Genomic DNA, 11,186 nt, shown 5'->3' on the forward strand with positions numbered 1-11,186 from the left:
GGAAGCGACGTTCTCATCGATTTCAGGACTTTTCCAATTGTGAAAGCTTATTGGGATGTTATCTCTAATAACAAACCCAGTTTGATTTACCAATTTGGTCTTAGCATTGTGTGGAGCAATTGGTTCACCATCTTCATCAATTTCCATGATGATGATATGGCCCTCTAACTACTTCTTCTTGCCTCGTTTCCATTTAGACCTGCTGCTCGATCTAGATGGCTGAAAAACAAAAGAACTATTAATTCCCAATAATTTTGATAAGTAGAGAATTCAAATCATGTTTACGTATAATAATTGCTATACCTCACTTTGTTGCCCATCATTGCCTCCCTCAGCAATTGGTTGCTTATCATTGCCATCACCAGACATGTTGAGGTAGCTATCAGTCTGGCTGTGATCGACCTCTTCGTTTGGCGGGTCATTCATGCAACTTTGAGCAATCAAGTCCATTAGGTATTTCTCGTCCAATCGAGCCTGCTCGTCCTCTGATCGTGCCATTGTAACTAATATAATATAAAAAGAATTATTCTAAAAAATAGTAGGCATCAACAATAAAAAGAATGACTACAAACAAGAATTAAACACTTGTACAATTTGTTACAGTGAATTGCTCGTCATTCACAAATATCATAAAATTTCTTGTAACTTATAAAATATAAAAATAATGACTATAACTTATCCATATAATTATAAAAAATGACTACAAAAATGAATGACTAATGGTTATACATTTTGTAACAATAAATAACTACAAAAAAGAACGAAACACTTATACAATTTGTTACAATAAATAACTAAAAAAATAGTAGGCATCATCAAATTTATAATATTTTATGCATATTTCTATAATTTATTGAACCATTTGCTGAATTTTGTAACAATAAATGACAAAAAAAATATTTATAATGAAACGTAGTCGTTCACCATCATCAAATTTCTTGGAAATTACTAGAAGTATCAAAATAATTTTTACTTATTTCTAGAAATTTCTAACAATTAATAGGATTTTCTAACATGCCATAATCAATGTTGTACAATTTACTATTAATAGGGTTTTCCAACAAATTTTCTACAAATTCTAGCTAATTCAAGAATTTTTCTATATTTTATAGCTAATTTCTATAATTTCTAATAATTTTTATAAAATTTCTAGCTAATTTGAAATACTGTAGAAATGAAAAAAGAAAAATAGAAAGAAATGTGATGTCACCCGGCCGCGGGCTTACGTCAGCAGAGAAGACGATCGAGCCTGCGGCCAGCCCCACGCGCTCTTCGTGCGTGGAGGCTGGAGGCGCCGGCCGATGGCGCGTCGGGGTCAGGAGGGCTGGCTGCGCATAATGGAGGATGTTGGTGGCGCGTCGGGGAGATGAGGGCTGGCGGTGTCATTGGGGAGAGGAGGGACGCCATCGGAGTAGAGGTGTTGGCGTTGTCAAGGAGGAGGCCGGCGGCGCGTCAGGGAGAAGAGGGTTGGTCAGTGCCGCGTCAGCCGGTGGCACGTATGTTGGGGAGAGGAGGGGTGGCGGCACGTAAGTCGGGGAGAGAAGGGCTGGCGGTGTTGTCGGGGAGAGTAGGGGCGCTGACGCCAGCAGCGTCGGGGTGAGGAGTGGCGCTTGGTGGCGGTCGGGGGCAGCGCCAGTGTCTGGGAGGGGCACCGCGCCAGTGTCGGGGAGGGCTAGGGGGCGATGCTGGTGTCGAGGTAGCTGGCCGGGAGGAGGCACCGGTGTCAGGGACGACATGACTATGGGGGCACGTGGAGGTGGCGCCGCACGATGATAAGGGCGTACGACGTGGAGGAGCGGAAGGCTGTCGAGGCAGCGCTGCGGAGGATCCTTTGAGGGCCGACGGTGTGGAGGATCCTAAAAAATTTCGCTAAATGATGGGGTAGGAAGACGACGGGGCTAAATACCGCCAGTACCGGTGCAAGCCAACACCCGGTACTAAAGGCCGACAAGAGGAACGACGATCATCCCCACCATCGCCACTACCTCCAGCAGCAGTAGCTATCTCTATGTACCACAATTTATTTAGCTCATATTTGCAAATGACTAAACTATGAACAAATTATATTTTTCCCCATAATTTATTTAGCTCAAACATAACATATAAATGAAAAATTTCTCCATTGTAGCTTATTCTAAAAATAACTAATTACATACCTCTATTTCATCTTCCTATCTTTATGTACCACAATTTATCTCGCTCATATTTGCAAATGACTAAAATATGAACAAATTATATTTTTCCCATAATTCATTTAGCTCATATTTGTAAAGGACTAAACTATGAAATTATTCCTCTAACCTCGTATCAATTTCTTTGACTAGCATCCAAAAAATTGTAGCTTATTCTAAAAATCACAAATATGAGCTCTAAATAACACATGCACATAAACGAAAAATTTCTCCATTGTACCTTATTCTAAAAATCATAAATTACACTAGCTCTAAAGCATAAAACTTAGTATACTAACCATGTATCAAGGGAGAATGAAGTTTATAACCTGTACAACACTTGAATGAGTAAAATCCCCACAAAATGGTCAAAAATCCGGCATCACCATCCCTATTTCGTCATGAATGGATGAAGCCCGAGCTGGAGGAAATAGCTCAGGTAGGAGGAAGAAGACGCCTGGTTGATAGAAGGGAAGTTAGTACCGGTTGGGACTCCAACTGTTACTAAAGGTACCCATTAGTACCGGGTGGAGGTGACCTTTAGTACCAGTTGGAGCCCTCAACCGGTACTAAAGAGGGTCACGGGGAGCTTCTGGGAACTAGTTGTTAAACCCAGTACTAATGCTCACATTAGTATCGGGTTAAAAACCAGCCGGTACTAAGTCTCAGGACGAATGCTGAGTTTTCCAGTAGTCGCACATAGTATATATAAGGTCCATAAAAATTAGGTTCGTGTAACAATTGGTTATTGAGTGCAAAACTGACATTCGGCAGAATACAATTTCATTGGTCTTGCGAGTCGTTTGATAATTGATCGTGTATGCGAGCTCGCAGCAGGGTCATAAGTGTCAGGCCCCCTAATAATCCTTTTAAAAGAGGCGACTTGGAACTAAAACGGAGGCCTATAAAGAGGAGAGAGAAGGGATTTGCTGATTTGAGGATGCATTATTCGTGATCTCAGCGCAAGATATAGATGGGAAAAAGTGAGAGCACAGACCAAGAACTTTGGTTCTACATGTCACCCATGTCACTCTAACGGTAACATTTGAAGTTTCCATGCGTTAATTAAGCTGGTTTAATTATCCAGTGACAAAACTTTGTATGAACACAAGAATATGCGCGCACTCTTGAAAAAACTATGCGCGCACAAAATTAATATTTGAACACAAGCAGTTGCCTAGCTGTGGTGATCGTATATGCACATTTTATTTCCTACTCCCTCCGTTTCAAAATGTATGTTGTTTTGACTTTTTTAGATTCATAAATATTTGTATGTACTTAAATATAGTGTATGTCTAGATGCGTACAAATATCTATGAATCTAGGAAAGCTAAAACGACTTACAATTTGGAACGGATAGAGTAGGAAATATAAGAGATTATTATACGAACTCAAATGATCCCTGCTTAAGTGGATGTGATCGATGCTTAACGCTACCGCTGCCAACCAAGCGCTTAGCCATACATGTCACTGCCATCCGTATGTATAAAATCAATTTTCCCAATTCGAACCAATGCAAACACGATTCGGTTAGGCATAACTATTATTCAATCAGCCCAAAAGCCTTGTAACTAATCTAACCTAAAATGTAAACCAACCCACCACAATAACCGTATTAATTGTTCTGCCTAGCTACTACTGTTGTGCAACATGTGGAGCTAAAATGCTAGCTTTATGCGTGTCAGTAACTAAGAGGTGATTAAAGGTGACGACAAGAGCTAAAGCTATGGATTAAATTTACTCAGTGTCACTGTCTCTTACCGACATACTCGCATACTAAAATCTCCGCTACGTCACTAGCTTGGGCGGAAGCAAATAAAAGTGACGCCACTCGGGCATGGCTCGAGACGTCACCATCGGCCTCGAGTGTGGTACGGTCAAAGTAATATTTTGCCCGAAAAATATGGTCCAAGCTGTTTTAGGGGATCTCCCCATGTTAGTACACACTTTCGTGTTGACTTGCAAGCTCTTTGTTGGATTTAATTAATAGGAGCCGCAACTCCGACCTGATTAATCAATCAATTTTTGGGTTTCTTCCTCTGTTGGGAGCACAGCTGTGAAGTTCAACGCGGGAACGATGAAACCAGCCCACGAGGCGCGTGCATACATGTGTACTGATGTGAGACGCCCTACTTGAGTAGTGTACAATGATTGACTACTTGTATGGCCAAGATGCGTACAGTGCACAGATTGTTCATTGTTGTGTGTGCAGTGTGCTGCAAGCCGTCAAAATGGGACATTATAACCTGAAGGTGAGATCAGTACTGAACATTTACTCAAATGCATATTCTTGTATAATTACCACAAATATCTCGGCTAAAGTGTGGAAAATAGCTCATTATCAGGTTAAATTTATTTTTCCGTAGATTTACATCGTTTAAAAAAATGGGTGCTTTAAAGGTGTGCACATAGCATCGGAGGAGCTAGGGCCCCTTTAAGCCCCCTGTCCGTCGCTCCGGGGTATTTGTATCAAACATATTAAAATACCTTATATACAAGTATAGATGTACATTCGGGCCACCCGGCCCGGTCCGGCACAGGCTCGGCAAGGCCCATTAATTTTTGTGCCAGGCCTAGCCCGTCACGACGGATTCATCGTGCCGTGCCGTGCCGTGCCGACCCACAGGCCTCACCGGTGGCTCAAGCACAGGCCCGCAAGGCCTTTTTCGTGCTGGGCTAGCCTGTAAAGCACGGTCAGCTTTGGGCCCAGCGAGGCATGGCGGGCCCCCACATTGCTGCTGCCGCTGCCCGCAAGCCGCAGCCGGGCCCCTCGCCACCGCCGTCGCCGCTCCCCACAACCGGCCCCCGCGCTGCCGCCTGACCTCCCCGCCGCTGCTCCCCGCGCCGCAGCTGGCCCCCTCGCCGTCGCCATCGTCTCCGCTCCCCGCAGCCGCCTACTCGCGCCGTCGGGACCTCCACACCGCCGCTCCCGCTCCCCGCGCCGCCGCCATGGCTCTCCGCTCATCCAGTCAGGAGGCTGTGAGGGAGGGAGGGAGCGCCGCGCCGCTGTGCGCCGGGAGATGGCGATAGGGTCTAGGGAGGGAGACGGCTCCGGCAGCAAGCGGAGGGGAGGTCGGAGGGGAGCCGAGGATGCGATAGGGAGATGGCGGCGGGCGATGGCGATAGGGAGTCGGGGAGCACGATAGGGAGCTGGGGAAAGAAATTGGGAGGCGATAGGATTGCTGGGTTGGCCCACTGGTATTTATACGGGCCTTTAACGGGCCCAGCTCCTTTACACCGTGTCGGGCCGGGCTGCCCGTCGTGCTGGGCTGGCGGCCCACGCTCGGCACGAACTACCGGGCTGGGCCAGCCTGGGACCGAAGCTCTCTGTGCCGGGCCGGGCTAAAAAATCGGGTTCCGTGCTGGGCAGACGGGCCACCGGCTGCATGTACATCTATGGGGGTGTTTGGGAGGAGGAGGCTAAACTTTAACCCTGTCATATTGTCATATCGGATGTTCTGATACTAATTAGGAGGACTAAACATAAGCTAATTACAAAATTAATTGCAGAACCCCGAGGCTAAATCGCGAGACGAATCTATTAAGCCTAATTAATCCATCATTAGTGAATGGTTACTGTAGCACCACATTGTCAAATCATGGACTAATTAGGCTTAATAGATTCGTCTCGCGATTTAGCCTAGGGATTGTGTAATTAGTTTTATAATTAGTCTAGGTTTAATACTCCTAATTAGTGTTCAAACTTCCGATGTGACGGGGGCTAAAATTTAGCCCCCTCCTCCCAAAGACCCCCTATATATACAAGGAAAAAAAGCTATCTTTCAAACTAGCGTTTTGCGGTTCCCCAGCACTCGTTTTCTGTTTCCTCTCCCATCTGCACTCAATTTGTGCCAGCATGTTTCTTCTCTCACCTGGCAAAAACTCAATAGAGAGATTAGGGGTCCGAGGGTAGATATTCAGATTGAGGGTTGATGGCCCGCTGGAGTTCTGTGGGATCAAAGGAAGGCCGCCGGCCGCTGGGTTGTCCGGTGGAGGTGGCGAGCATGGAGTAGGGCATGTCGAGGCGACGGCCGGCCGCAAATGTAGAGCAGACTGGTATGGCTGGGGTGGAGTATGCAATATTACTTTCTCCGTCCAATTTTATACGAGGTATTGTTTTGCGGAATGATTTTTAAATTAGAATTTAACTTTTAATGCGATATATATTATTATATCTGCCAAATTGTTTGAAAGCGCTCTATATAGTTTCTATGCACTAACACACTTATAAATTTTTTAAATCCTGGTCAAAATACATAAAAATTATTATTTTTCAAAAATATGAACTCCATATAAAATTGGAGAGAGGAAGTATACAATTTTGTTATTCCCCTCAGACTGTCAGCTGTACTATTGTGTATTTTGAAACAAGAATACAAGTAAAGAAACTAGTGTTTGGAAATGACATGTCCATATTATCTTTTGGAGTTAGTATATGTATTCCAAGGAAATTGTTTATGTGTGTTTCTCTTCTTAGAATTAAATAAACCAAGATGTTCCCCATCCAAATTAAAGAACAGGTAGGTTCAGTGGAGAACTACAATATCATGTAGCAGAAAAGAAACTTTTCTTAGTGGCTTTCTCCTTTTTGACTGATGAGAAAATTCAAAAGGCTAAAAGTTCACATAAAGGACCAATTACAAGATGCAGTGAACCCAATCAATTTCCAAGGTCGCATGTATTCTTGGTGGCTATTAGTGTGCCAATTCATATCACTGAATATACCGCAAACGCATGGCTCACGGATCAGTTGTAGCTTTTCCTTTAGAGTAATCCCCAAGGTATATCAAATTCACGGAATAAGGATTTGTACGATTAACTAAGCATTAATTAATGTAACCAAAAGCTCTATGTACACAATATGATTAAGCTAACAAAAGAGCTAAACAATCTAGATCAAAGTAGATAGAGAGTATAGGGTGTGAACAAGGTAGATGGAACACTTGTCCTAGGGACAGAGGATCATTTGTAGATGCAATCGCCAAGAGTGAATGAATGAGATCTAGGTATTATCGTGAGTGAATGTGAATCATGCCCAAGACTTTCCCTCTTGCATACTATCACTACGCAAGGATAATCAATTTTGGACAATAAGAACATGGCATGATGATTATTCTAGGTAAGCAGCAACCTAAAGTAGCGCTGGCTAGCCATTACATGAAAGAGCATCATCAATATATAAATAACAAACAAATCTTTAACAATAGGTTCGGTGATTACAAATCAAGATCTCCATACAACCCCGAGGACAAACAGAGACTTTACCCTATGATCTTACACATGATGACGCAAAAGGGGGATAAAGGATGCCCTGTAGATCAGCTAGACCGAAGAGGATGATGAATGGGGGCAGCAAAGCCCCATGCTGATCGGCCTCAGCACCTCCAGGTCGATCGGCTTGGGGTGTTTTCTCCTCCTCAGCTCTGCCTCGGGTGGCCACCTGTAGATCCAATCTTCTCTCTATTCCTAACCTTGTGGCGGCTGTGAAATGGCGTATGCATGGTATTTCCTATCTCCTCTAGCTCTCTCTGCTTTTGAGGGGGTATTTATAGTCATTCGTGGGAGGCGGCTCTAGATGAATGGTCGATGGAAAAATCCTAGATGCATCGTATACTTCACGCCGATGAAACAGGAGCTCGACCGGGCCTCACAACAGGCCAAGATGATCTTCCTATAGGGTACCAGGCCGATTTGCTTGGGCCCTTTCTGGCCCATCTGGTCCTCCCGTTTCACGTGTAGGCTCCTCTTGACAATCCACATCCAATTATCCATTAAGCTTCGCACACAAACCCTCTAATTATGTCGTATTTCCTGTTAAAACACAATATGCTCCAAAATACAACACATTTGCAATAATGGGGTCATCTCAGGTGCCAAGTCGTGGGTTAGTATAAGAATTAGTCTGAAAACACCACTTAAATGACACTGAAAAGGTGTCAATAATGAGTGCCAACAATCCCCCAAGCTTAGCTCTTGCTCGTCCTCAAGCAAGTTAGGCGACTACAAACTTTCCAAGAGGTTGAACAAAGACCTTGAACCAAACTTGAGCAAGCGAGTCAAGCACCTAACCCTTCAAACAAAAGATCAGAGGAGTAATGAAGATAATCAAAGTACAATTGTTCAAAGAATTATCTAAGCAAAGATTACCCCACAGCTTTTATTATAACTAAGTAGCTCCATGAATTAATCACACTTACTTTTTGGCTCGCCTTGGAGGGTTTTTTTTTCATCATCAAACAATCTGCTTGCAACAAAAATTAAAACTAAATTTGTCTTCCAGGTACTTGCATGTCTCTCAATCAAAAGGTGGCTATCCTATTAGTTTGCAAGCTCTCTTCTCTTAAAGGTGACTCAATCATAAAGTGGACCTTGGTCAAGGCTAGCAGGAATCAACACTTATATTATCGAATTAAGAAAACTCTCTAACGATTACCTACCTTCCAAGCCAATGATCATGAGAATAAGCACATAATGTGAGGGTTCAAGGATGAGAAGATATAGAATGGTGGACATGTGCAAAGGAAAACAAAATAATAACTTTGAGGTACAAACGATGTCCTCGTGGTTGGATTGCACATGGTTGGAAAGAAAATCCGTTCCGTGAACAACAAGATTATCCTTCTTTGCACTCTTCTTTATCTTCATGACAGTAAAAACTCCTCCTCTCATTATTTCTTATTTTTTGCTTTTTCTCTGTTCTATTTGTTTTCTTTTTCTCTTTCTTTTCTTCTTCTTTCTTCTTTTCTTTTATTTTTCATCTCTTCTCCGAACATCCTTGTCCCTTAACAATGTTCTAGTTCCATTTAAACTTATTAAGAACCTTATTTATGTTTGCCAGTTTACTTCTGATAACAATTGTTCTATTGAATTTGATCCTGCTAGCTGCTCTGTGATGGATTTGGCGTCTCGGAGGCTGATTGTCAGGTGCAATAGCTCTGGGCCACTCTATCCCCTGCGGTTTTCTGCTGCCCACACTCTTGCTGCCATCTTTACCTCCTCTATGTGGCATCACCATCTTGGACATCCTGACCATGAAGTTTTGTCCAAAGTCGCTTCAGTCATTCCTTTTTGTACTAAGGACATTCATATCATCTGTCATGCGTGTCAGTTAGGGCGGCACACTCGCCTCCATTTTCAGTCATCTGCTTCTAGAGCGTCTAGTAATTTCGATCTTATTCACTGCAATTTGTGGACGTCTCCTATACCCACTGTGTCTAGTTATAAATACTATTTGCTCATTCTTGATGTCTGTTCTCATTATTTGTGGATGTTCCCTTTATGTCTCAAATCTGACACTTTTGCGACTCTAGCTAACTTCTTCTCCTCTTGGCGTACTTAGTTTGGTGCCACTATGAAGGCCGTTCAGTGTGACAACAGTCGCGAGTTCGATAACTCCAGCACACGCACCTTCTTTCTCACGCACGGGGTTCATCTTTGCATGTCCTGCCCTTATACATCACCCCAGAATGGCCGGGTCGATTGCATGATGCGGAGCATCAACAATGTTGTCCGCTCCCTTCTCTTTCAGGCTAGTATGCCTCCCTCCTATTGAGTTCAGTCTCTGCACACTGCCACACATTTAGTGAACATTCTACCCACAAAAACCCTTAGCTTCTCCATGCCGCACATGGGTCTGTTTTGTGTCTCACCGTCTTATGACCATCTCTAGGTTTTTGGTTGCACTTGCTATCTGAATCTTTCCGCTACTGCGCCACACAAACTCGCTCCTCGCTCCACCCTATGCGTTTTTCTTGGCTATTCTGCTCATCACAAGGGATACTGCTGCCTTGATCTCTCGTCCAACTGGGTCATGATCTCTCGCCATGTCGTGTTTGACGAGACTACCTCTCCCTTTTCTCAGCAGCAATCGCCCCCAGCTAACGAGGACTTTGATTTTTTGTTGGAGCCTTCTAATGTGGTGTTGCCTCCTATTGGTTCGGCACCATCTCTGTTGCCTGCAGGACTTTCACCCGGCGTACCTTCGGCTTCTCCGTTGCAGCAGACTGCCGCATCGCCGGACCCTGCAGGGGCCACGCCATCGCCGACTGCTCCGACCGCGACCGCGCCACTCATGGGTGCGGCCCAGACCACGACCACAGCCCTCTCGACTGCTCTGACTGCGACCGCACCACGCGTGGGTGTGACCCCGACCACACCAACGAGCGCTCCGATCGGTCGGGCGAACGCCCCGACCACATCAGTGACCTCTCTAATCAGTCGGACGAGCCGCCTGACCGCACCGGCGAACGCTCTGATCAGTCGGGCAAATGTCCCAACCGCACCGGTGAGCTCTCCGATCGGTCGGCTGAGTGCCCCGACTGCACAGGCGATCGCTCTGCTCGGTCGGGCGAACGCCCTAACCGCAGTGGGGAGCTATCCGACCATATTAGTGAGCACTCCGACAGGTTGGGCGAGTGCCCATGGTTCTCCCCCGCGCAGCCTGCTGCTCCGGCCGTTCTTCCTCTGCGTCGCACCATCTTGGTTTATTGCATTAAAATCAGCATTGTCTACATGTCTTCGAACCCTGATCAGCATCAGTGCACAAAACACGTGGAGATTGATCTCCACTTTGTTCATGAGCATGTTGCTACTGGTGATGTCCGCATTCTTCATGTTTTGATGAGCTCTCAGTACGCTGATATTTTCACCAAAGGCCAGCCTTCTTTAGTGTTCACGGAGTTCAGATTCAGTCTAAACGTTCAAGGTGCTGACGATCAGACTGCGGGGGTGTGTTAGAAGATGTGTATGTGATGTATGTGCTATGCGTGTACATGAGCCCTGGCTGTGTGCTAGGCCCAGGCCGGCTCTCTGCGCTGCCCTAGATGGATTAGGATGGGCAGTCTTATCCCTTGGTTGGTTGTGATTCTATAAACCTCTAAAAGGGCTACCTATATATTTATACTTGTTGTATACCCTAATCAATCTATTATTCCTTGCAATCTCTATTGCTTTCACATAGTACTCGTCGTTGTTGCCACGGCCTGTAGCACCCCATGATGCAGGGCTCCTATCGTC

This window comes from Setaria italica, chromosome VIII (genome assembly GCF_000263155.2).
Source record: "Setaria italica strain Yugu1 chromosome VIII, Setaria_italica_v2.0, whole genome shotgun sequence".
Taxonomy (NCBI): domain Eukaryota; kingdom Viridiplantae; phylum Streptophyta; class Magnoliopsida; order Poales; family Poaceae; genus Setaria; species Setaria italica.